Here is a 26,299-nt window from a genome sequence, read left to right as displayed (position 1 = left end):
CTGTCTCTGTCCAAATTCTGGTTCTACCATTTATTAGTCTCGTGAATTTAGATACATTAGTTAACTTCTCCCTCCTTCATGGATCACAGACTTGTCATGACAAGGGGTTTGCATAACTCAATGAAGCTATGAGCCATACTGTGCAGGGCCACCCGAGATGAATTGGTGGAAAGTTCTGACAAAATGTGGTCCACTGGAGTATTCTTGCTGTGAGAACCCCATGAACAGTACAAAAAGGCAAAAAGATATGTAACTAGAAGATAAGCCTGCTGGGTTGGAAGGTATCCAATATGCTATTGGGGAAGAGTGGAGGGCAATTACTAGTAGCTCTAGAAAGAATGAAGTGGCTGAGCCAAAGTGGAAGTAACACTCAGTTGTTGATGTGTCTGGTTGTAAAAGTAAAGTCTGATGTTATAAATAACCATTGCATAGGAACCTGGAATGTTAGGTCTCTGAGTCAAGGTAAATTGGATGTGGTCCAGCAGGAGATGGCAAGAGAGAACATCAACATTTTAGGAATCAGAGAACTAAAATGGACAGGAATGGGCGAATTTAATTCCGATGACCGATATATCTATTACTGTGGGCAACAATCCCTTAGAAGAAATGGAGTAGCCCTCATAGTCAACAGAAGAGTCTGAAATACAGTACTTGGGTGCAATATAAAAAATGACAGAATGATCTCAACTTGTTTCCAAGGCAAACCAACATCACAGTAATTCAAGTCTATGCCCCAACCACTGATGGTGAAGAAGTAGAATGAGTCTATGAAGACCTACAAGACCTTCTAGAACTAACACCAAAAAAGATGTCCTTTTTATCATAAGGATTAAAATGCAAAACTGGCAAGTCAAGAAATACCCAGAGTAACAGGTAAGTTTGGCCTTAGGGCACAAAATGAAGCAGGGCAAAGAATAAAAGAGTTTTGTCAAGAGAAGACATTGGTCATAGCAAACACTCTTTTCCAACGACAAAAGAGACAACTCTATACATGGGCATCACCAAACAGTTAATATTGAAATCAGACTGACTGTGTTCTTTGCTGCTGAAGATGGAGAAGTTCATACAATCAGCAAAAACAAGACCCGGAGCTGTGGCTCAGGTCATTGGCTCCTATTGCAAAGTGAAAGTGAAAGTGAAGTCGCTCAGTCGTGTCCGACCCTCAGCGACCCCATGGACTGCAGCCTTCCAGGCTCCTCTGTCCACGGGATTTTCCAGGCAAGAGTACTGGAGTGGGGTGCCATTGCCTTCTCCACTTACTGCAAAATTCAGGCTTAAATTGAAGAAAGTAGGGAAAACCATTAGGCCATTCAGCTATGGCCTAAAGCAAATCCCTTATGATTATGCAGAGGAAGTGATGAATAGATTCAAGGGATAAAATCTTCTGCCTGAAGAACTATGGATGGAGGTTTGTAACATTGTAAAGGAGTCAGTGACCAAAATCATCCCAAAGAAAAAGAAATGCAAAAAGGCAAAGTGGTTGTCTGAGGAGGCCTTACAAATAGCTGAGGAAAAGAGAAACGACAAGCAATGGAGAAAGGGAAAGATATATCCACCTGAATGCAGAGTTCCAAAGAATAGCAAGGAGAGACAAGAATGCCTTCCTCAACAAATGATGCAAAGAAATAGAGGCAAACAACAGAATGGGAAAGACTAGAGGTCTCTTCAAGAGGACTGTAGATATCAAGGGAACATTTCACGTAAGGAAGGGCACAACAAACGACAGAAATGGTAAGGACCTAAGAGAGGCAGAAGAGATTAAGAAGAGATGGCAAGAATACATAGAACAATTATACAAAAAAAGGTCTTAACGACCCAGAAAACCATGATGGTGTGATTACTAACCTAGAGCCAGACATCCTGGAATGAGAAGTCAAGTGGGCATTAGAAAGCATTACTACAAGCAAAACTAGTGGAGGTGATGGAATTCCAGCTGAGCTATCTCAAATCCTAAAAGACGATGCTGTTAAACTGCTGCACTCACTGTGTCAGCGAATTTGGAAAACTCAGCAGTGGCCACAGGACTAGAAAAGGTCAGTTTTCATTCCAATCCCAAAGAATGTTCAAATTATTGGACAACTGTGCTCATTTTGCATGCTAGTAAGGTTATCTTTCAAGCAAGGCCTCAGCAGTATGTGAAATGAGAGCTTCCAGATTTGGAAGCTGGGTTTAGAAAGGGCAGAGAAACCAGAGATCAAATTGCCAACATTTGTTGGATCATGAAGAAAGCAAAGGAATTTCAAAAATATTCCAAAAAATTATTGACTACGTGAAAGCCTTTGACTGTATGGATCACAACACACTGTGGAAAATTATATTAAAGAAATTGGAATACCAAACCACCTTACCTGTCTTCTTAGAAATCTGGATGTGAGTCAAGAAGTAACAGGCAGAACTGGACATGGAACAAGAGATTGGTTCAAAATTGGGAAAGGAGTACGACATGGCTATATACTGTTACCTTGTTTATTTAACTTATTATGCAGAGTACATTATGTGAAATGCCGGGCTGGATGAATCACAAGCTGGAATCAAGACTTCCAGGAAAATATCAACAACCTCAGATATGCAGATGATACCACCCTAGTGGCAGAAAGACAAGAGGAACTAAAGAGCCTTTTGATGAGGGTGAAAGAGGAGACTGAAAAAGCTGGTTTTCCAAAAATCAGAAAACTAAGATCATGGTATCCAGTCCCATCACTTCATGGCAAATAGAAAGGAAAAAAGTGGAAGCAGTGACAAATTTTATTTTCTTGGGCTCCAAAATCACTGCACACTGTGACTGCAGCCATAAAATTAGAAGACATTTGCTCCTTGGAAAAAAAAGCTATGACAAACCCAGACAACATATTAAAAAGAAGAGAGATCACTTTGTTGACAAAGGTCCATATAGTCAAAGTTATGGTTTCTCCAATAGTCATGTACAGATGTGACAGCCGGACCATAAAGAAGGCTGAACCCAAAGAACAGATGCTTTTGAATTGTGGTGCTAGGGAAGACTCTTGAGACTACTGTGGCCTGCAAGAAGATCAAATCAGTCAATCCTAAAGGAAATCAACCCTGAATATTCATTGGAAGCACTGATGTTCCAACACTTTGGCCATCTGATGCAGAGCCAACTCATTGGAAAAGACCCCGATGCTGGGAAAGACTGAAGGCAAAGGAGAAGAGGGTAGCAGAGGATGAGATGGTTAGATAGTATCACTGACTCAATGGGCATAAATCTGAGCAAACTCCAGGAGATAATGAAGGATAAAGAAGGCTGGTGTGCTGCAGTCCATGGGGTCACAAAGAATTGGACACGATTTAGTGACCAAACAACAACAACAAAATTTAACTTCTCTGTATGTTAGTTTCCTCTTCCGTACATCTGGGTTAACAAAAGGACCTATCTGAAAGGGTTAGTGTGAAGATTAAAGAGGTTCATATATATATTTAAGTACTGATAAAGTATTTAGCACAGTCTGGTGTGCAGAAATCTCTCAATAATTTTTATCATCATCAACATCATTAAAAATTTTTTTTTTGCTTTTTCTTCCTGGTCTGTAAACTCTTTGAACACAGAGAGCAAGCCTTATTTTTCAGTTCATGACGTCCAGGAGAGGGACGTAATAAAGACTGAATTAGGGAGAAAAGGCAGAAGGGAGAGAGGAAGGCAATGTGGAGATTAGCAGTGGAACTTTCAGTGTGAAGGCACAAGAGAGGAAGGTCGAGACCTTCCCCAGACAGTGGCCTCTGTGCAGTGTCTGGAGCTGGGGCTCCAACAGTTTTAGACCAGACCAGGGGTGATTTCACATCCACATGACAATTCCTGCAATCCTGCCATGGGTAAGAAATAACAGGTATTTTCAGATCGTATTATAGTTGTGGCAGGGGTACTGAAATAGCATTTTCCTTTATCACATCTTTAAAATTACAGTGGATATCAGATGGGCTGCTCGATCTTGTTATTCAGTATGTTACTAAAGAGGCTCACAGATAATTTGATCACAACTTTTCAATGTAAACCCTGTCTTAATGTTTTCTTTTCTAATCCAGTGTATTTTGTTTTACGCATTTCAAAACCTTATTGTGAGAAGGGGTCTGCAGCCCTCAGCAGATTGCCCCAAAGTCCACGTGCAAGGCAACGGGAAGGAAGGGTTCTACACCCAGCGCTCTCCAGTTCCCGAATCTGGCCCTTTCGCTGGTTTCAGCTCTCCAATGAGGAAAGTCGTACTCAGTTTTGCCTTCCTGGTGGGAGATGCCCAGGACAGGGTTCAAGAGTGGCTGGTGGAGGATAAAGTCACATCCCAGGCGTGCAGGCTAATAAGGTATCAATTAGGAACCAGCTGAGCTGAGAGTGGAAGTCCAGGGCATGCTGCATTGGGATCTTTCTTCTTGGGGTTTGTTGACAGAACACCATCTACCCCTTCTCCTCCTGGACAGAAATGGGCCAGCCGCCTCCCTTTGCAATGATGCTTTTGCAGAAAATCTGTTGCTGCAGTCCTGGGGCAGACCCTGGTTTCATATGTTTAATACATCTCATTGATGGATTTGTTGTAAACCTTCACTGAGCCCTTCCTGTGTGCCATGTAATTTGCCGAGGGCTGTACCTGGTGATCTCATCCAGGCCTCACAACATCTCCACGGGGAAAGTCCTCCTATTATTTCTATTTTTTACTTATGAGGCAATAGAGGGAGGCTCAAAAGAGCAAGTGACTTGCCCAGATCCAGACAGGTTGAAAGCGGTGGGCTGGGATCTGCATTTGGTGTAACTCTTCCAAAAGTCTGTTCCATTGGAATTTGGGATTATTTGGTTTTTTGTTTGGGTGCAATAGAAATATCTCAATTTTAAGGAAACAGCTCATGTCATGTCCTTTGATAGGCAGTGAGCACAGAGGCAGCTTGTGAACCAGAGACCCATGATAACATCGCAAGTGACTCCACAAACACAATGGGGGCTTTCTGAGAATTCCACAACCCCAGAGTGGAGGACAACCTGCATCACTCTCAAACCTTGCTGTTCTATGATAATCACAAAGGTTGATACCAGTGAGGCCGCACGCGCGTGTGTGTGTGTCTCTCTGTGTGTGTGTGTGTGTGGGTGGGATGCTGAGGCTCAGAGAGAAAGGTATTCTCTTATAATGAGATAATGATCATACAACTCCTGCACACATATCCGTGAATTTTAAATTAAAAAGTCAGGGGAAGTCAAGAGGTACAAACTCCCAGTCAGAAAGTAAATGAGTTGGGGATGTGATGTACTGTGTGGTGACTCTATAACTAATAGAGATACTGTGCTGCATGTCTGCAAATTGCTAACAGAGTAGATCTAAAAAGTCCTCATTGTAATAAGAAAAAATATTCTGTAACTCTGTATGGTGACGGATGCCAATCAGACTTATTGTGGTGATCATTTTGTATATACTGAATCATTGCATTAGATATCTGCAATTAATATAATCCTGTATGTCAATTATACCTGAATAAAAAAAAAAAAAAAAGCCAAGGGGGGAAAAAGTCACCTCTCTGTTCCCTATAATGGTCTAGTCAAGTTCAGGTCTTGCACTGCTAGAACTTTGAGGGAAGTGGCTGGTTTTTCTCTGGGACATTGTAGGTTGGATGGATTTGCCATCTGAGTCACTCTATCCTGGGTCTGGGGTCGGCTTTTCTCTGCCCTATCTTTGATCACCCAGAAATGTCAATACTCAGATGCAGTTTCTCCACAAGGCACCTACCCTTTGTCACCATCTGTTTATATCACAAAGAAAGACTTCATGTTGCAAAACACTGAAATTCAGAGTAAGTGGAGTAAGGAACAATCCATTCCTTGTTTTAAATCAAGTTGTCATAATCCAAAGGCAAGCTCCAATTTTAATAACAAACACCCAATGTTATGACATTTTACCTTTTCCAACTATTTATGTAGGCACAAATATTGTGTTTAAATTTTAAACTATACACTTAACATAAAACAGTCCACTCACTTACGTAGAGTAAAAATAAAGCAAGTTATGCCAATTTTGTTTCCCTTTTAGGCCTCATTCTTTAAATAGATCATTCATACAACAAACGTCTGCTCGGCACTCAGTGTCAGATACTAGTTTGGCACAGTTCACCCTAAAATGAACCAGAAACTGTCCTTATGCTCTGAGCACCAGAGGGAAAACAGCCAGAGAACCCTGGGGGCCACTTTAACGCTCTGACCTGTGCTCTGCCACCTCTAACATCTCCAAGGAGAGCTCTCAGAACTGATCTGCATTCCCTCTTCATTCTCCAATAAACCCTGTTCCCTCAAATCAAACCTCAGTGGGGTTCAGGAACTGCATCTCTGGAGTATGGTTTTTCAGCAGTTTTAGGAACTTTGGCTGTGAAATGCAGAAAGTGGAGGACACACAGTATTTCAGAGGATTTCCCCGCAAGAAAGATACCATGTGTGATGCTCAAGGCTTGACATCCTGACTCTTCATCCCACACTCAGATGGCAATTGGATTTTAACAAGGAGTGGGGTTTGTGGTTTGGGAAATATGGCATTTTTTAACTGCCTTGGGTCATATTTAAAATATTTGCAGGCATTTAAAATAGCGTAATGTTATTTTTTCCCTTGTCTTCAAAACAAACCTAGTAAGCTTTTATAAGTCATAACAACAAGCATAAAATTGGGACATTAGGAAACCCATGGGCAGGGATTTGGAAAATCCATTCTCCCCCAAGAGGAGTTGGGAGGCTCATGAGCCCTGTGGGGCCCACCTGACCTTGAATGACCTTGGAATCCTGAAGGAAGGGAGGAAAGCTCAGGTAGCAGTAGAATCAGGACACCCCCGCCCTGCAACCAGTCTTCAGGGCAAAGATAAAAGTATGTACAGGGGCTTTGGGATTTTCCTTCTAGCCAATTTTACTCTGAAAATTTCTTTGAAAGAAAAAATAAAAATAATCCAGAGACTGATATTTATTTAAGTGACCAATTCCCAAAACCCAATGCCCTGGAATTCTGTCCTGAGAGCCTTGCTGTCTGGGGCCTTTTCCTGCCAAAGGGCCTCAGGTGGGGGCAAACACTAAATGAAGATGTGAACTGGCCTTGGATGTAAGGGTACCCAGCTTTCTGTTTATTAGAAAAATGAAAGGTAATCAGTCTCTGTGCAGAAGGAAACATGTAAGGAGATATATATACACACACACATATATGTATATATATTAACATGAAAGCTAGTATTTGTTGACCATCTAGTAGGCCATACCCCAAATAATCCACACAACAACTCCATGAAATGTGGGCTATTATCATCCCAATTTTGCTGAAGGAATAAACATGGAGGTTAAGTAAATTGCCCAAGGTCACACAGCTGGGAGGCAGTCGAGCTGGGACTTGCAGTTAGGCAGCTGGATGCGGGAATGGAGTTTCTATTATCATTACTCACCCTGGACTTGTTTGTCAAGCCCACATTTAAATAAATCATATCAGAAATTCTGAAAATCTGATGGCAAAGGAAAGTGTTTGATGGCTTTCTGTTTGATATTTGGTATTAAAAAAAAAGAGTTAAGTCCAATTCTCAGATGTGGAAGATATAAGAAGATGAAAAAGATCAAGAATGAGTTAAACCAACTTTTCTCTATCTCAACCCTACTATTAGTTCAGTTCAGTTCAGTCGCTCAGTCGTGTCCGACTCTTTGCGACCCCTGAATCGCAGCACACCAGGCCTCCCTGTCCATCACCAACTCCCGGAGTTCACTCAGACTCACGTCCATCGAGTCAGTAATGCCATCCAGCCATCTCATCCTCTGTCATCCACTTCTCCTCCTGCCCTCAATCCCTCCAGCATCAGAGTCTTTTACAATGAGTCAACTCTTCGCGTGAGGTGGCCAAAGTACTGGAGTTTCAGCTTTAGCATCATTCCTTCCAAAGAAATCCCAGGGCTGATCTCCTTCAGAATGGACTGGTTGGATCTCCTTGCAGTCCAAGGGACTCTCAAGAGTCTTCTCCAACACCACAGTTCAAAAGCATCAATTCTTCGGGGCTCAGCCTTCTTCACAGTCCAACTCTCACATCCATACATGACCACTGGAAAAACCACAGCCTTAACTAGACGGACCTTTGTTGGCAAAGTAATGTCTCTGCTTTTGAATATGCTATCTAGGTTGGTCATGACTTTTCTTCCAAGGAGTAAGCGTCTTTTAATTTCATGGCTGCAGTCACCATCTGCAGTGATTTTGGAGCCCAAAAATATAAAGTCTGCCACTGTTTCCACTGTTTCCCCATCTATTTGCCATGAAGTGATGGGACCAGATGCCATGATCTTCGTTTTCTGAATGTTGAGCTTTAAGCCACCTTTTTCACTCTCCACTTTCACTTTCATGAAGAGGCTTTTTAGTTCCTCTTCACTTTCTGCCTTAAGGGTGGTATCATCTGCATATCTGAGGTTATTGATATTTCTCCCGGCAATCTTGATTCCAGCGTGTGCTTCTTCCAGCCCAGCATTTCTATGATGTGCTCTGCATATAAGTTAAATAAGCAGGGTGACAGTATACAGCCTTGACGTACTCCTTTTCCTATTTGGAACTAGTCTATTGTTCCATATCCAGTTCTAACTGTTGCTTCCTGACCTGCATATAGGTTTCTCAAGAGGCAGGTCAGGTGGTCTGGTATTCCCATCTCTTTCAGAATTTTCCACAGTTTATTGTGATCCACACAGTCAAAGGCTTTGGCATAGTCAATAAAGCAGAAATAGATGTTTTTCTGGAACTCTCTTGCTTTTTCCACGATCCAGCGGATGTTGGCAATTTGATCTCTGGTTCCTCTGCCTTTTCTAAAACCAGGTTGAACATCTGGAAGTTCACGGTTCATGTATTGCTGAAGCCTGGCTTGGAGAATTTTGAGCATTACTTTACTAGCGTGTGAGATGAGTGCAATTGTGCGGTAGTTTGAGCATTCTTTGGCATTGCCTTTCTTTGGGATTGGAATGAAAACTGAAGAATGAGTTAAACCAAGTTTTCTCTATCTCAACCTTACTATATCCTCCCCCAAAGAGAAAAGAAGCAGAAAAAGAAGGAGGAAAAGTCCTTGATTTGTCACCTTTTCAAACTTTTAAATGCCTGGCCTTATGAATGTAAAAGAAACAATGCAAAGCAGTTTTTGAAGCTGAGCAGAAAGCAGCAGAACCCAGCAAGCTGTGTGCTTCGCAGGGCAGCCTGCTGGCGGCTGTGCTGGAGTGTGGGAGAATCTTTGTGAGAAGGACATGGGAACATGCTCAGCATCCCAGGATAAAAGACTTCTTAGAAGAAAGGAGCCTCTCAATGAATGGTGCGCAAAATGGGCTGGAAAACAGGGGAAACGGGCCCTCTCCATGAAAAGCTGAGAAAGTGTCTTTTTTGTTGATTCTCTCACTGCAAAGTGCTGCTCTCCCCCTCCTCTGTCACCCACTCGACCCCTTCCCGGGCTCATCTCCCTGGGCTCAGAGAAAAGGCCCCTTGTAATCCCATCTGCTGGCTGCTCATCCACACTCTTTTATCTCTGCCCAGGGCTGGCAGTTGGGCCTGGGTTTCAGCTGCCAGAAATTTTGGGTTTCACATTGAATCTTCCCAAGATGAGCATCTGAGAAATGTCAGTTTACATCAAAATTGCCTTCCTAGCAAATAGCCAGAAAGCCTTCTTTTCCCTAGCAAGGTCGGGAAAGAATTCTCTCTTGGAGATCATGCCAATACAAACTCCAATCCACATTTGGGATGATTGATTGGATTTAAACGGACAGGGACTACTTCAGCTTTATGCTTGAAAAAGAAAAGAATTTTAAATTAAAGATGGAAAATTAGTAATGTATCCTTTTTAGTAGTGCTTGGTGTAACAAGGAATACTGTAGTGTAACAAATTCTTAAGAACAGGGTTTGTGGATATGGTTAGAGAAAACAAATAATCCTTTGGATAAAGTCATAAAAAGAAGAATCTTTTTGAGAAATTTCCCTGATATTTAGAAAGTTCTGAAAGAAAGGAAGCGAAGCATTCTTTGAGACAGCTGATGGGGCTCTTTACTGAGTGTTAGAAAGGCCACGAGAAACTGGGAGAAATTGATTTTTTAATGCTGCAGGAAACCTCTGCTCAGAATAATTTCAAGCACTGGCACCTCTGTCCTACCAACTAGACTCTGGCTTCTTGCAGAGGGAAATCCTGGGTCAAGATGGACAGGCTGTGTGACTCTGAAGGACTGGTGTCTGTGTGGAATGCTGCTGCTCTTCAGTGCCAGGTCTGAAAACAGAGCAAGGCATCTGAAGGCAATAAAGGACCCTATTGGCTGCCTGCCCCCTTCCATGGTTGTCCTCTGCTAGGTGGATTTTTATCTAGGGTGGATATGGGAGGCTGAGAGGCTAGGAAGAGGAGAGGGGTTAGGAGATGGGAGTTGGGAGGATTGGGAAGGTGGGGGTGGGTGGGAAGCAAACAATAAAACCCCTGGCGTGGCTGAGTGTGGCCATCCTAGGCGCCACCTTAAGGTGATGGGCTTGAAGTTTCACACAAAGATACTGTTAGGTTTTGAAGCCCCTGGCAGTTCTCTTTCCACCCCTATTTTTTTTTTTTTCTCTCCTTTATATAGAATAAGCAAGCATCTTGCTGCTGCTGGTCTTTAGTTGCTGCTGCTGCTGCTGTTTGGTAGCCATATCTGACTCTTTGTGACCCCATGGACTGCAGCTTCCCAGGCTCCTCTGTGCATGTAATTCTCCAGGCAAGAATACTGGAGTGGGTTGCCATTTCCTTCTCCAGGGGATCTTTCCTGACCCAGGGATTGAACCCATGTCTCTTGCATTGGCAGGCAGATTCTTTATCACTGAGCTGCTAGGGAATCCCAGTAGCCTTAACAGCTTTTTTTTTGTTTGTTGGTTTTTTCTGTCTTTCAGCAATATCTCTAGTCCCCGAAGCTAGCAAGGCTGTTCTAGAGTATAATAAAAACGAGACCTAACACTCTAGCTAAAAACCCTGCAGAGGACTGCCTGTCATCCTCAGGGTATGATGCAATCCAAATCGTGGATCAGATGCAAGAAGACTGTTATCATCTCGAGAAGGACATTTCTAAAGGTAAAATGAGTGCAGCACAAATTATGCCAGGGCAACGGATATACACAGAGGCTGTGCCCAGCAAATCAAGGCGTGGACTCATACCTGTGGTATCTGGCTCCTGCCTGCCCCCTCAGCCTCTTCTTATTTTCTTCAACCCTCTGCTCTCTGCTCCATCTAGGGTGGATTCCTTTTGCTCCACGTGCCTTTTCCACTTGCGGCCCTTGATCAGTCCTTCCTGTTGCACCTTCCCTCAGAGTCCTGCTCTGCCCGGGGAAGTTCCCCATGGCTACATGACGACGCTGGACCCATGCTGGACCACTTGTTTTCTGTCCCAAGGGCCAGAGGTGACAGTCAAAATACATAAGTGCTGTGGGGTAATGAACGAATCAAGGAACAAATAAATGCAAGAATTAACAGTAATCTCCCTCTGTCTTAGCTAGCTAGGGACGCTATAACAAATTAGCATAGTGGGTAGCTTACATAATAGAAACTGGCTTTCTCACAGTTTTGGAGGCTAGAAATCCAAGATCAGGATGTCAGCATGGTTGGGTTTTGGAGAGAGCCCTTTTCTTGACAGCTGCTTTCTCTGTGTCCCTACCTGGTAGAGAAAGCAAGGGCAAGCTCTCTGGTCTCTTCTTATAATGGCACTAATCTCATCATGGGGGCTCCACCCTCATGATCTCATACAACCTAATTCCCTTCCAAAGGACACACCTCCAAATACCTGTAAGGCTTCAACATGTGAATTTTGAGGGGGACATAGTTCATTCAATGGCACCCGGTATTTCTCTACATTAATTAAACTATATGTTGAACAAATCTGCTTACTGAGTGATATGTTACAGTGTAAACTGTTCCAATAATTTCCAAGTTACTTCTTAAAAACTATTTTAAAATAATTATGGATTCACAGGAAGTTGCAAAAATAATACAGAGAGGCCCTGTGTCCTCTTCACAGAGTTTCCTCTCATGGAAACATTTTACAAAACTCTAGTATGAAATCAAAGCTGGGGCATTGGTGTTGGTGCAATCCATAGAACTTTTTTCAGACTCTATCAGTCATACAAATACTTTATGTTTGTGTGTCTAGTGTGTGTGTGTCTGTGTGTGTCTGTGTGTCTGTGTTGTTGTTTAGTTGCTAAGTCTTGTCTGACTCTGCAACACCATGGACTGTAGCTCTACAGCATGGACAGGCTCCTCTGTCCATGGATTTTCCTGGCCAGAATGTTGGAGTGGGCTGTCACTTCCTTCTCCGGGAGATCCTCCCAACCCAGGGATCAAACCCATGTCTCCTTCATTGGCAGGTGGATTCTTTACCACCAAGCGACTTGGAAAGCTGTTACATGTCTGTAGCTTTATGCAATTATTTCACATGTGTAGATTCATGTGACTATCACTGCAATTAAGACTCAGGACTGTTCCAGCACCACAAAGATCTCATGAGCTCTCCTTTTACAGTAAGACTCAGTGCATTTCCTCACCATCCCCACCTGTTTCCAACTCTTGCAAGCACAAATTTGTTTTCCGTCTCTGTAATTTTGTCATTTCAAGAATGCAGTATCAATGTAATCAAATAGTACGTAATCTATTTTAAAATCACACAGTATGTTATCTGAAGGTTAAACATAGATGGTGTGGTCTTATCTTTCAAGTGGAATGCTACTAGCTAAATGTGTGTCTTCTGGGTTATGATTTGACCAAGGAATCTGCACTGATGTTTCCAATGACCTCCTCATTAAATCAGTAGCGGTGAGGTACCTGGCCTGTTTTGTCCTGGTGAGGGATGCTACCTGCACATTCAGGTGGAGCACATATGTGGATGCCAGAGCTTCCCATGTACTCAGGAGAACCTGTGACAACAGTGGCACCTTCCAAGTCCCTTGTCTTGCTACCTGCACCCCATGCCCAGAGACACAGGCCATCCCAGAGTAGCAGGTGGGCACTGCCAAAGCACTCCAGGTCCTGTTCAGGCTCTGAACATATATGGACTACAGTTAACAAACAAACAAACAAACAAAACTTACACTCACCAGTCAGTACAGAAATCATTTCATCATTCTGATAATTTTCAATTGTACTGGTGTACATTTACTAACCACCACCTTTGTAATGTCCCGTTCCATGTCTGTCCTCTAACCTCCTCGAAATCAGACACCTCCTGGTACTTGTCATGTCACCAGCACCTACCTCCATGTCAGCACACAGTAGGCACACAAAGCATTTTTGCTGAATGAGAAAGTGGGAATGTGTTTTGTAAATAGCGTGTTAAATCTAAACTGATTTCTCTTAAGAAGAGACTATTTATTCCTTGCCTGAAAGATGCTTTCCCCTCAAATTCCAATGGAATTTTTTTTTTAATCAAGAAAGATGGGAATGCACCAGCAGCTGCTAGTCTAAATGGCCTAGTTATGGTGTTCTCAATGCCTCCTGCCCTCCTGACTATTTTGAAATAAGCACAGGAAATTACGTAAATTGGCAATAAGAGTCCAACAGTTGGGATCAGGGAGGTATGCATATTTGCTTTTCCAATTTTCTGCTCCCCTACCAAGCAAACACATGGAGCTTTGACCCTCCATATGTTTTTAATGCGTGTCGGAGATAAACCTTCCAGCAAGTTGGAAGCAACAGGTTGAGTGCTCCCCCCTGCCCCTTGACTCCATCTGAAGCTGCTTCAAGCAGGCTGTGGACCTGAGGGAGAACAGAACAACCTCCTACAGCACTAGGCCTCAGAAAGTTCTGGACTCCTACCCTGCTGACTGGCTTGTGCACAAAAATTCCCCTGACTTGCAGGGTTGGATTAGGGAACCCTTGCCCCCAGCACCCTGTGTTGGCCTCTCATGGCACTGGCTATGCTGTACTGGAATCACCGTTTTGAGCTCTGTCACCCACATCCGGTTATAAACCCAGGGGAGATAGGACCATGTCTGTCACCTTCTCCACCTTGTCCCCAGCATCTGGCTTAATCTCTGACCCAGGGTAGGGCTCAGAACATATTTGTCAGATGAATGAATGGATGATGAGAAGGGAAACAGGAGCATTAATCAGAGCTTTACAATTGCCAAAAGTCCCCTGGACTTCTGGCACTCCTATCATCTGGTTCTTATTGCAAGAATAAGCAGAGACCATTGGCACTGGCCCTATAATTCAGGGGTTCTCAGCTTCGTCTGTGCATTACAGTCACCTGAAGGATTTGTACAAGAACAGACTGATGGTCCTATCCCCAGAGCTTCTTGTTTCCTGTGTCAGGACCTTGACATCAGCATTTCTAACACACCTCCAGAGGATGCTGCTGCAGTTGCTCCAAGGCTACACTGTGAGAACCACTTTGGGAATAAATAGGGGAACTGGGTTGTAACTGTATTTCTTTTAACAATTAGATTTGCACTGCAGGTTTTAAGAAATGGCAGCCTTACTACCTACAGTGGAAAATCAGCCTTATCAGTTACAGTGTGATCTAAAGAACTTGGGAACGTATATCTTTGACCATGTGATAGACAGACAGATGGGCCTTTCATCAGTGTGCTGCTGCTGCTAAGTTGTTTCAGTCGTGTCCGGCTGTGTGCGACCCCATAGACGGCAGCCCACCAGGCTCCCCCGTCCCTGGGATTCTCCAGGCAAGAACGCTGGAGTGGGTTGCCATTTCCTTCTCCAATACATGAAAGTGAAAAGGGAAAGTGAAGTTGCTCAGTCGTGTCTGACTCTTAGCGACCCCATGGACTGCAGCCTGCCAGGCTCCTCTGTCCATGGGATTTTCTAGGCAAGAGTACTGGAGTGGGGTGCCATCGCCTTCTCCATTCATCAGTGTAGATTCCATGTTTAAAAGGCATGTGTAGGAAAGAGCATGGATTTTGGAGCCAGTAGGACCTGACTGAATTTCACTTCACTGCCAACTGGCAAGGAGACCCTGGACGAGTTAATGCTATCTAAGGCTCTCAGAATAGCCATCAGGAAGGTGCAGATAGTAAAAGATTCTTTCCAAAGTTGCTAGAAAAAAGAGTAAAAAAAAAAAAGAAGAAGAAGAAAAGTATTCCTACTTACTAAAAGATCAATTGGATTATGGGAAAAAAATTTGTCAGTTTGTATAGAAAGGGATATAGTGCTTTTTGAAGCTATTTGGCTCCTGAGTTTTAGGTAGTGAAGGTTTTATTGGAAATTTTTATTTGGTTATTGAACTTAGATAGTAAGAGTTTGGACAGAGAAAGATATTTATACATGTAAGGAGACATTCTACAGAGCAGATGCTCAAAAAAAAAAAAAAAAAAAGATACAGAGGTATAACTCAAGATATTATAGATTTGGCTCCAGATTACCACATTAAAATAAGTATAGATAAAGCAAGACATGTGGATTTTTTTTTGCTTTTATAGGACGTATAAAAGTTGTATTTACAGGCTACTGTAGTCCATTAAGTGTGGAATAGCATTATGTCTAAAAGAACTAATTATAAACCTTAATTTAAAAATAATTTTCTTGCTAAAAAATGCTAACCATCCTCTGAGCCTTCATTGAGTCCTACTAAAAACATGAAAAAGTCACTCATCACAGAAGATCACTGTAACAAATACACAATAATAAAAAAGTTTGAAATATTATGATAGTCACCAAAATGTGAAACCAAGACCCAAAGGGAACAAGCGCTATTGGAAAGATAGAGCCAATGGACTTGCTTGATGCAGAATTGCCACAAACCTTCAATTTGTAAGAAACCCTATCACTGTGAATTGCAATAGAGTGATATATGCCTGTAGTAGAAAAATGAATGCAAGAGAATAATGTGTGGGTAAGAAAGTGGATGCAGAGTGAAGTAAGCCAGAAAGAAAAACACTAATACAGTATAGTAACGCATGTATATGGAATTTAGAAAGATGGTAACAATAACCCTGTATGCGAGACAGCAAAAAAGACGCAGATGTATAGAACAGTCTTTTGGACTCTGTGGGAGAGGGAGGGGGTGGGATAATTTGGGAGAATGGCATTGAAACATGTATAATATCATATAAGAAACAAATCGCCAGTCCAGGTTCGATGCAGGATACAGGATGCTTGGGGCTGGTGCACTGGGATGACCCAGAGGGATGGTATGGGGAGGGAGGTGGGAGGGGGTTCAGGATAGGGAACACGTGTACACCTGTGGCAGATTCATGTTGATGTATGGCAAAACCAATATAATATTGTAAAGTAATTAGCCTCCAATTAAAATAGATAAATTAAAATAAATTAATTAATTAAAAAAAAAGAAAGTGGATAAATCATATGGGGAAGATCTCCATTATCTGAGTATTCATTATTTGAGAACTTGCAGGGAACAAATTGTGAAGGGACGCTGAGATCATGGCAACATGAAAAATATCCACCAATGATACAACTATTTCAAAATTTGTGCCGACTTAAAATCTTCCTTGCTTAGCATCCATTTTGCTCATTAGGCCATAGTGTTAGTTGGTTCCCCTCTCTCACCGTCCTTTGGGTGCCCACCGGTGAACAGCAAATCTTACAAATAACATAAGACTTCATAAACTAGATGAAAAGATGTTAGACATCTGTTCAAGGCACAAAGAAAGAGGGATCTAGCAGAGTTAGACAAATGTACACCTGAATAAGAGGAAATCCAGAAGGATGGTGTTTTAATGTTTTCAAAAGGTAATCATTTAGCTATCAAAGGGCTGTGTGAAATACTGAAGAAATGAAGGAGCCCTCCAGTACTTTTGCACAATAATGGGCTCTTTTTGATAAAACTGCTGAGTTCAAACAAGAAGTGATGATACTATACTTTGTTACCACAAATTTTGTCAGAAATACTATGTTAAAAACACACACACACACACATACAACCCACATGATTCTTGCTTTTTGTAAGAATCAGTATATACTACAATTATGACCCAAGTTAAGAGTCTGCAGACTGTAGCTCGAGAACCAAATCTGACCCATTACCTGAGTTTGTAAATAAATACTAGAGCACAGCAATGCTCATTCATTTGCTGATTGTCCATGGTTGCTTATATACTTCAGCTGAAGCCCTGAGTAGCTACAAAGAGATCCCATTGTTCACAAAGCCAAAAATACTTACTATCTGGCCCTTTACAGACAAACTTTCCTGACTAGTGATCTAAGTGTTTTTTTTTTAAATAAACTTTTTCTTATTTTATTTTTATAAAATATTTTTCTAATAAAAAAATTTCCCTCCACTCTTTCCAACAGCATTTTGATTTCTAAGTTGATTTATTCTAGGTGATGCTTACCCCCACTTCTCCCTGAATTATCCCTAGCTGATGAGGCCACTCTATAATTCAGACAAAATGTGGTTATTCATAGAAATAAATCATTGCTAGTTCCTAATTTAAGAATGCTCAGAACCAGACTGATAGTGTTTGAATCGCAGTACTATTCTTCCTACCCTGACCCTCTGGGTCTCAGTTTCCTCTTCTGTCAAATGAGTTTAATAGCATTAACTTTGCACAGTTAGGGACTAAAACAAGATAATGAAGGTCAGGCTCTTATCCCATCACTGGAGCACAATGTACACACACAGTGGTAGCTTTTGTGATTTCTATGTGTCTAATTTCTCTTTGGTTTGGAATGGCAGTTTACACAGTCTAGATTCTGAGCTCTGAGTTCCTCCAGGCATTCTCTGAGTTGCTTGTTCTAAGGCCCTCCTCTAGCACTCTGGTTTATAAAGTCCTACAAAGAGTGGAAGCAAGTTCTTTACCAAACCAACCAGTCTGCTCTGCTAGAAAGAGCAAGGCATGAGTGAAGAATTTATCATCACTTTTAAAGGTGTTTCCTTTAGTCAGCTGATGTCATAAATATCGGCAGCAGCAGCCGGGGGGAAACTTTTCACAACAGTCCAACTCCAGCAGAGGGAGAGAGCCCAATACAGCCTCTGCATATAAACACTCCCAGATGCTCTGACTTCAAGAGGGGCGGCATTTATCATCAGGAGAAGTGGACAAACGTGACAGCTGTACAGCAGTTATGGTAATGAGGGTGGTAATCAGCAGGCCAGGGGAGAGCAAGATGATTTCCTGACCAGATCATGGGGGAGGAACAACACTGGCTTTATTCCTCCAGACCTCATCCTAGTGTACTCGAAGGAACAATCCTTGTTATGTTCCCCTGGTGGGCAGCTTCTAAGTCAGCATCGCATAATCCCACCTCTTTATATTCCTGCCTCTGTGTAACTCCCTGCCCCTGAGTATGTACCGCTAGTGACTTGCTTCTACCCAACGGAAAAAAACGATGGGATAGCACTTCTGTGATTAGGCTACAAATGTGTCTAGCATTCGTCTGTCAGCAGACTCTCTCTACTGCCCTCTCAGCTTGTCCATTTTCATGAAATAAGCTGCCATACAGAGAAACCCACCTGTCAAGGAACTAAGGCCCAACAACACTGCAGGAACTGGAGTTCAATTTTGTCAATCCTGCTGACAATCACGAACAGTAGATTCTTCACCAGTTGAACTTTCAAATGAAAGCCCCCCCTGGCCTGACATTTTGATTCTAGCTGTGAGAGACCCTGAAGCAAGGACCCAATTAATGTATGCCCAGATTCCTGACCCACATGAGGTATAGGATAATAAACATGGGTTATTTGAAGCTGCTTCATTTTAGGGTAGTTTGTTATGCAGCAGTAGATTGCTAACACAGATTTCTTTCTTAAAGTTAAAAAGTACACAAATGTACATTTCTGCTGAGAGTTGGTGATGAGTTAGATTGTCACTTAGTTGGTTTTCTCTTAGTTTGAATTCTTCAAAAACTGTGTAGATAGGTTAATCTGCCTGAAGAATACTTCAGATATTACCCTTCCTCTTTTTAAACACCTTGATTGACTTTTATTGATTGAAGGAAAGAAGGACTACTTTTGCAAGTGTCATTCAAAGCTACCCTGGATATCTACTTTCTGTCAGCTGCTAGAACAATCTTCCTAAAACACCGATTACTATTAAAAGAAAAGAAAACTCAAACAACTCAATCAAAATATGGATAGAAGATCTACGTTGGCATTTCTCCAAAGAAGACATACAGATGGTCAACAATCACATGAAAAGATGCTCAACATCATTAATTATTAGAGAAATGCAAATCAAAACTACAATGAGGTACTACCTCACACTGGTCTGAATGGCCATCATCAAAAGTCTACAAACAATAAATGCCGGAGACAGTGTGGAGAAAAGGGAATCCTCTTGCACTGTTGGTGGGAATGTAAATGATACAGCCACTAGGGAGAACAGCATGAAGTTTCCTTAAAAACTAAAAATAGAACTACCATATGACCAAGCAATCCTACTCCTGGGCATGTACAAAGAGAAAATCATAATTAAAAAAGATACATGCACCCCAATGTTCATTACAGCACTATTTACATTAGCGAGGACATTAAAGCAACCAAAATGGCCATCAATAAAGGAATGAATAAGAAAGATGTAGTACATATATACAGCGGAATATTACTCAGCCATTAAAAGGAACAAAACTGGGTCATCTGTAGAGATGTGGATGGACCTAGAGACTGTCATACAGAGTGAAGTAGGTTAAAGAAAAAGAAATAGTGTATATTAATGCATATATGTGAAAGCTAGAAAAATGGTATAGATGATCTTATTTGCACAACAGAAATAGAGACACAGATATAGGTTTGGACAAAGGTATGGACACCAAGGGAGGAACAGGGGGAATAGGATGAATTGGGAGACTGAGATTGACGCATATGAGCACTGACAGGATGGATTATCCCATGTAGCCAACTTATGCACTGTGCCATCTCCTGTCCCTTCTTTTCCTCCATCCATCTTTAAGACACATGCTTTCTTTTAACCTCCATTGTCTTTCTCCTCTGTGGAAAATTTATACTTAAAAGATTCAGCTAGATTATCAGTGTAATCAAGAGGAAAAACAAAGAACCTCAAACATACTCATTTCTTTAGATCTGCATAGATGAACTTTAGAAGGATCCAGAAGCAATCAGTGACACTGGTTGTGCTGGGGGGCAGGTGGTGGGGTGGGTATTCAGTAGGCTTAAGGGATAGAGGTTGGGAGAGAAAATTTTCACTGTATATCCCCTGGTATCTTTGTAATTTTCTAGCATGTGAGCACATTGACTTAATCAAGCACCAAAGAAAACAGCTACAATGAAGGAAAGAAAGTTAATTTCTTGACTCATCCTTATTAAGAAGCCTTATTTCCCCACACTGAGTTAATCATGGGATGACTTGCTTCCTTATCTGTCAACCCCTCTAGTATCTGAGATTATAGGTTCATTCCTTATTCACTCCTTATCCCCGTCCCCCACTGTCCAGTGCAGTGTCTGCTACTTCACAGGTCCTTGAAATATCTGAGGAATAAAAGAGCTGCACTTCCTCACCACTCCCTGGGCAGATACTAATTACCTCCCTGTGAGCTCTGGACTTTACTGAGTCTGGACTGTACCCTACTGATTCCTTTGCCTATATTTTCTTTCCCCCCATCATTTCATTTTTGATCTATCCTTATCTTTCAAGACCCACTCTGATTTCACCATAGGAAGTCATCTTCTCCTTCCCTGACGTCCAGTAGCATGACTGAGGAGTTCTACAACTTTTCCGTTTATGTCCAGGGTTGGCAAACTACACCTCCTGAGCCAAATCTGTCTAAGCCTGGTTCTGTGAGTGAAGACCCCATTCTTCTACGTATTGCCTCTGAGTGTCTTCCTTAACAAAGGCAGAGTTGAGACTCTAAAGCCCTGCAGGGCCAGAACGTAAAAAATCTTTGGCCCTTTATAGGAAGAGCTTGTTAATCTCTGATTTATACCTTAATTGTACCTATTGACTATTCTGCTCATTAAAACTCAAATTTGTACTCAAACTCTGTGTTGGATCCAGCCAAACTCATCACCCTGGCAAAAGGCTGCCCTCTCCTCCCTGGAGCCTGCCAAGGACCATCCCATTGCAGACTTTCCCTATCTCTAGGGCTTCCCTACCTATAAGCTCCTTTCCTGTCTCAGGTTGGGATGTGCTTTCCCTACCTCCCTGGAACTCAGCTCACCCCAGATCACTTTCCTATCACTTTCCAAGTCACACCCAGGTCCTCTGCTCAGAGAGGCCTTCCAGGACCACCTCACTGGGGAGGACCAATGCCGATCTTACTGCAACACTGGGCATTTTTACAAGGCAATTCTGCAAACTGAACTTATTTTTATTTATTGGTTGAATTTTTTCTCTCTCCTACCAGACCATGAGGTCCTTGAGGGTAGGCTCATATCTATCTAGTTCACTACAGTATTTGCAGTGTCTAGCAATAGCAGCTACCACACACTGGTAAGGACTGTAGGAAATACTGTTTACTGACTGATTAAACAGATGAATAAATGAATACATTTTAATCTCCATAAAAGTGACTACCTGAGAGTCTAATAGGCACTCAAAATTATTTGTTGAACGAATGAATAATGTAAGAGAGGATATTTAGTCATGATAATATCGATAGATGAAAGTAACTCATTGCATGGTTTGCTCAACCTTTTAATATCAACTCATGGAAAAGAATCCCCACTCCAGTACTCCTGCCTGGAAAATCCCATGGACAGAGGAGCCTGGTGGGCTGCAATCCATGGGGTCGCTGAGGGTCGGACATGACTGAGCGACTTCACTTTCACTTGTCACTTTCATGCATTGGAGAAGGAAATGGCAACCCACTGCAGTGTTCTTGCCTGGAGAATCCCAGGGACGGGGGAGCCTGGTGGGCTACTGTCTATGGGGTCACACAGAGTCTGAGACGACTGAAGTGACTTAGCAGCATGGAAAAGAATAGCTTTCTTCAGCTCCATTTAAATTATTCAGGATAAAGGAAAGAAAGTACCCTCTCAAGGGACACACTAGAATATCCTTTGATCATGTGTATGTATGTGTGTGTGTGCGTACACGCCTGCGTGTGTGAGTGAAAGAGAGAGATACACATCAGCCTGTAGGTCTCTCAGTCAAGCTGCTGTCTATAGGCTGGGGGAACAGGAGAAAAGAAAGGACACCACAAACATGCTGCCAGTGGACTGCAAAATCTGTTTTTCCTCAAAACCAGCAGTTCAGAAGTTGGAATACTCATTCAATGTAGTTTTTAAAGCAACGCTGTTTTGGACCATAAAACTGATGCATGCACTGCAAAAGAATTTAAAAGCTAAACAAAATGTAAACAGGAAAATAAAAATTACCCTTAATCTCACCATCATGGTTGCCTATTTTTCTCTTGTGTATTTGTGTTTTAAATTCCTTTTCCCCCCTCTCTCCTTTCTCTTTCTGTCTCTCACACAGACACACACACACACACACGGGATCTATTTAGCATTCTATGTGTTCTGTACACCAACTATGCCTCAATAAAAAACAAAACAAATGTGTTTTGACAAAATTTTAAAGAACTGTATATTATTACAGTTAATTTACCCTAATCCCTTGCATTAGTTGTTTTTATTTACTTCTATCAATCTACAACTAATACATAATTCTACAATGAACAAATTTGCTAACTATGCATTTTCCTTAAGGAGCTTTATAAAAGCAGCATTATTGGCTAAAGGAGTATACTGTGGATCGGCACAGCCATATTAATTGTGTGGGAATGATAAAAGTCCACAGTCTTAACCCCATTCATATCTACTTTACCACACCCTCACCAAAGAATTTCACCAAAATTATTACATTGTTAAATACATAATACTTTTATATTTCATTAGAAAACATCAATTAAAATGCTTACCAATTAAATTTCTTTTTCTATACATTTATTTTCCCTGTTTACATGTCTTTTGAAGCTTAAATATTCAATTATACTTAAAGAATTATTGATATCATCTATGTGCTTGATTATACTTCCAATCAGAAGGAATATTTTAAGTGTAGTATACAGGAATCATTTGCTATAAACAATCAAATTTATATAGGCTGGAGCACTACTTTAACAATAAAAATTTGTGATTTAACAGTTCACTTACCCTCCACTGATTTACTGATCCATTTTAACTCTTTGGAGTATGGAACACCTGCATAGAAACAAAAGAATGGATTTGGAAAGCCAAAATTAGGATTAAGGACCAGGTTCTCAGGCAACAATCTTCAAGGTCTGGTGCAATGACAAAATACAACAAAGTTATCTGGTGGGGCTGTGCCTAGTCCATACCCGCAAATCAGATGATCCTGTTGTCAAAGTCAGGGATTTTAATAAGAATTGTAACAAGGAATGTTAATAAGAATCTTGCAATTTAGGAATGGCTATAGACTTTCTTCTTTCCCTGACTCTGCTGTGCTTTATCCAGAGTCTAGTGAGCCTGTATACATATTCTGAACAAGATAGCTCTTATTCAAAGAGAATCTTGCAAATGGGACTTGCCACAGGACATGTTTTTCTTTGTTCTATACGACCTATTGACTATACTCAGAGAAGAAGCATGTGTCTTAGAAATATGCTGCTGCTGCTGCTGCTGCTAAGTCGCTTCAGTCGTGTCCAACTCTGTGTGACCCCATAGACAGCAGCTCACCAGGCTCCTCCGTCCCTGGGATTCTCCAGGCAAGAATACTGGAGTGGGTTGCCATTTCCTTCTCCAATGCACGCACGCACGCTAAGTCGCTTCAGTCGTGTCTGACTCTGTGTGACCCCATGGACAGCAGCCCACCAGGCTCCTCTGTCCATGGAGTTCTCCAGACAAGAATACTGGAGTGGAATGCCATTTCCTTCTCCGCTAGAAGCATAAGTACAGTAAATACAATACTCAAAGGATGATCCTTAATGTAAGAATCTAAGAGGATGATATGGACTCCTCTCCTGCTCAGGAGTAAGGCTGGTCTTTGACTTAGGGGTGAAACCCCACTGGTCTGGGGGTAACAGTGGGGTGTAATAGGTGAGTAGAACTCATAAAGTAAGGTAGAGACAAACCTTGGAAGAGGAGAGAAAGGTTGGCCTTAGAACACAGGAGATCAAGTCCCAGAGAAATTCTGTGATATATCGAGAGGGAAAGCATCTTTCTGAGCAATATTCTTCAAATGTTACTGCTCATGACTCCTAAAATGCTTCTGAAAAATTATTTATCCTTCATCTATGTTATTATCATAATTATTTTTACTTGCATTTAATTGGTCAAAACAACAGATATATGCCTTATACATTTTGGTAAATAATTACAAAACACAAGAAATAAAATTTTAATGGAAGTGTGTATCTTAAATGAGTTTGGGTTTTTCTTTCCTATTAACTCCAGAATATGCCTTATTGTCCAAGTGAGACAGAATTCAGCATCAATTTCACTCCTTCTGCCCGTGCCACCCCCCACCCCCAACTTTTAATCACAATTGTAAGGACTGAAAACCTTTGTTCACATAAGTAGATGGACGTGGAAAGAGTTTTGTTACAGCAACATCACTCAAGTCTTTAAACTCTTCCAAGTCATTCGTCAAAAATTATATGGTGATCTATCATCAAAAATTATTTTTAATGATCAACTGACAACTCCATCAAATCCTTCTTCAATTTTGTTGAAAGCAAAGAACTGAGAAGGATTTGTAACCCAATCACTAGAATCATTCATTTTCTCAACACTAACAGCTAAAGTTTGAATCACTCCTTTGTCTGAAGTCCTGGATTTTTTACCCTGGGGGAATGCACCACAGTATGATTCAAATGGCCAAGAGGTGGGCCTCCCTTTGATAAAAGGGGAAAAAGGCAGCCATGAGAAGGGAAGTGGGAGGGAACCAGCTGGGGCCAGTGGTACAAATCCAGATGCAACCTCTTTGGGTTCCGGTGTCCTGAAGCAGGCCACTCCAGGAGCCCACATTGTGAGGCTCTGGCAGGAGAACGTGCATGCCACATGCGTGTTCTCAGAGCAGTTTTAGAAGACTCTAGAGAGGGGCTGATAATCTGGAAATTATTCCTTTAAAACCGTTCATGCAAAGTTGCCCTTAAAAATCTTCATGTCAAGTATCAGAGAAATAGCAGATTGAGGCAAAAATCATCAACGTAGGCTAGAACTAGTGAGGAATAGGGCAGTTATTAAACATGAAGATGAAAGATAAAGTATCACTAAATACGACATACTTATAGAGCACAGAAAGTTGCAAACTGTACATGGACAAACAGTGGGTCCCTACAGTGAGGATGCACTGAGAAAAACAGCATCATTTCTGATAGTTCTACCTGAAAAAGTGTATCTTGAATTGCATCCTGGGGACATGTTTAGAGAAACTCAAATGGAGGGATGTTCTACAAGATAATTGGCCTATACTCTTCAAAGATGTCCAGACAAATGCAGTATGTGACCACAATTGTATACAGACCTGTAAACCCATTACTGGGAAAATGGGTGAAATGTAAAAGAAGTCTGTAGATTAGAAGGCATCACCATTTCATGGCTGTACTATGATGATATGGGGATAGGCTCTTATTGTTAGTGAATAGACTTTGGAGTATTAAGGGGTAATGTGTATTAACTCAGCAGTGTGACTTTTTATGGCTCTGAAAAAATATAAGTACATATATTGAAGGAGTGGTAAAACTGTGAGGAACCTGAATGAAGAATATGCAGGAACTCACTGTACTGTTAAAGAAGATTTTCTGAAAGTATGAAATAATTTTAAAATAAATCATTAAAACATCTTATTCTCCTGGGGAGCTGCAAAGCCCTAGTTTAAAGATTACCAGATTTTTTTTTTCAGAAACTTCATGGACAAAAATAAAGCCTTCAGGAGTTCAAAGCCAGTGTGAACACGTAAAAGAATTCATTACAAGTAAGAAGGTCCTCATTGTGTAGTAGGAATAAAATCATGCAGAGATAAGTGAGTGAGTCTCAAAGAAGGGGGAGTAGAGAAGTTCCCTTGTACATAGGTAATGAGTATTTTTTTGATTCTCCTTTTATTTTCCTTTTCTCCCCCTAAATTACTACTATGTTTACATAATGAGGGAAATTCATATATTTAGAGGTCTCAAAACTACATCCTGGAAATGACCAAACAGACCTAGAGATATACTTGTTTAGGGTTTTACTTATGACAATGGCTAAAAACACAAACAAATATTTCCCTACCTGATTTTTTAGAACTAAGAGTTGGTGTGTTTTTAGTATAAGTAGAAAGCTCTCTGGAGTCCATGTCTGGCCCTGAAGTCATGGTACTGCTCAGGGTATAGGGATGGAATATGCCTTTTTCTCTCCAGCTCACTGGAGGAGGGTGGATGAATGTCATGACTACTTTTGTGCAGGCCCTAGAAAAGAGTTTGAAACAGGACTTAGTGGTTCAAGAGGATTACTGTGAAATGTTCTGCTC

The sequence above is a fragment of the Bos javanicus genome, chromosome 22 (assembly GCF_032452875.1).
Source record: "Bos javanicus breed banteng chromosome 22, ARS-OSU_banteng_1.0, whole genome shotgun sequence".
Taxonomy (NCBI): Eukaryota; Metazoa; Chordata; class Mammalia; order Artiodactyla; family Bovidae; genus Bos; species Bos javanicus.
This window is presented reverse-complemented; position numbering follows the sequence as displayed.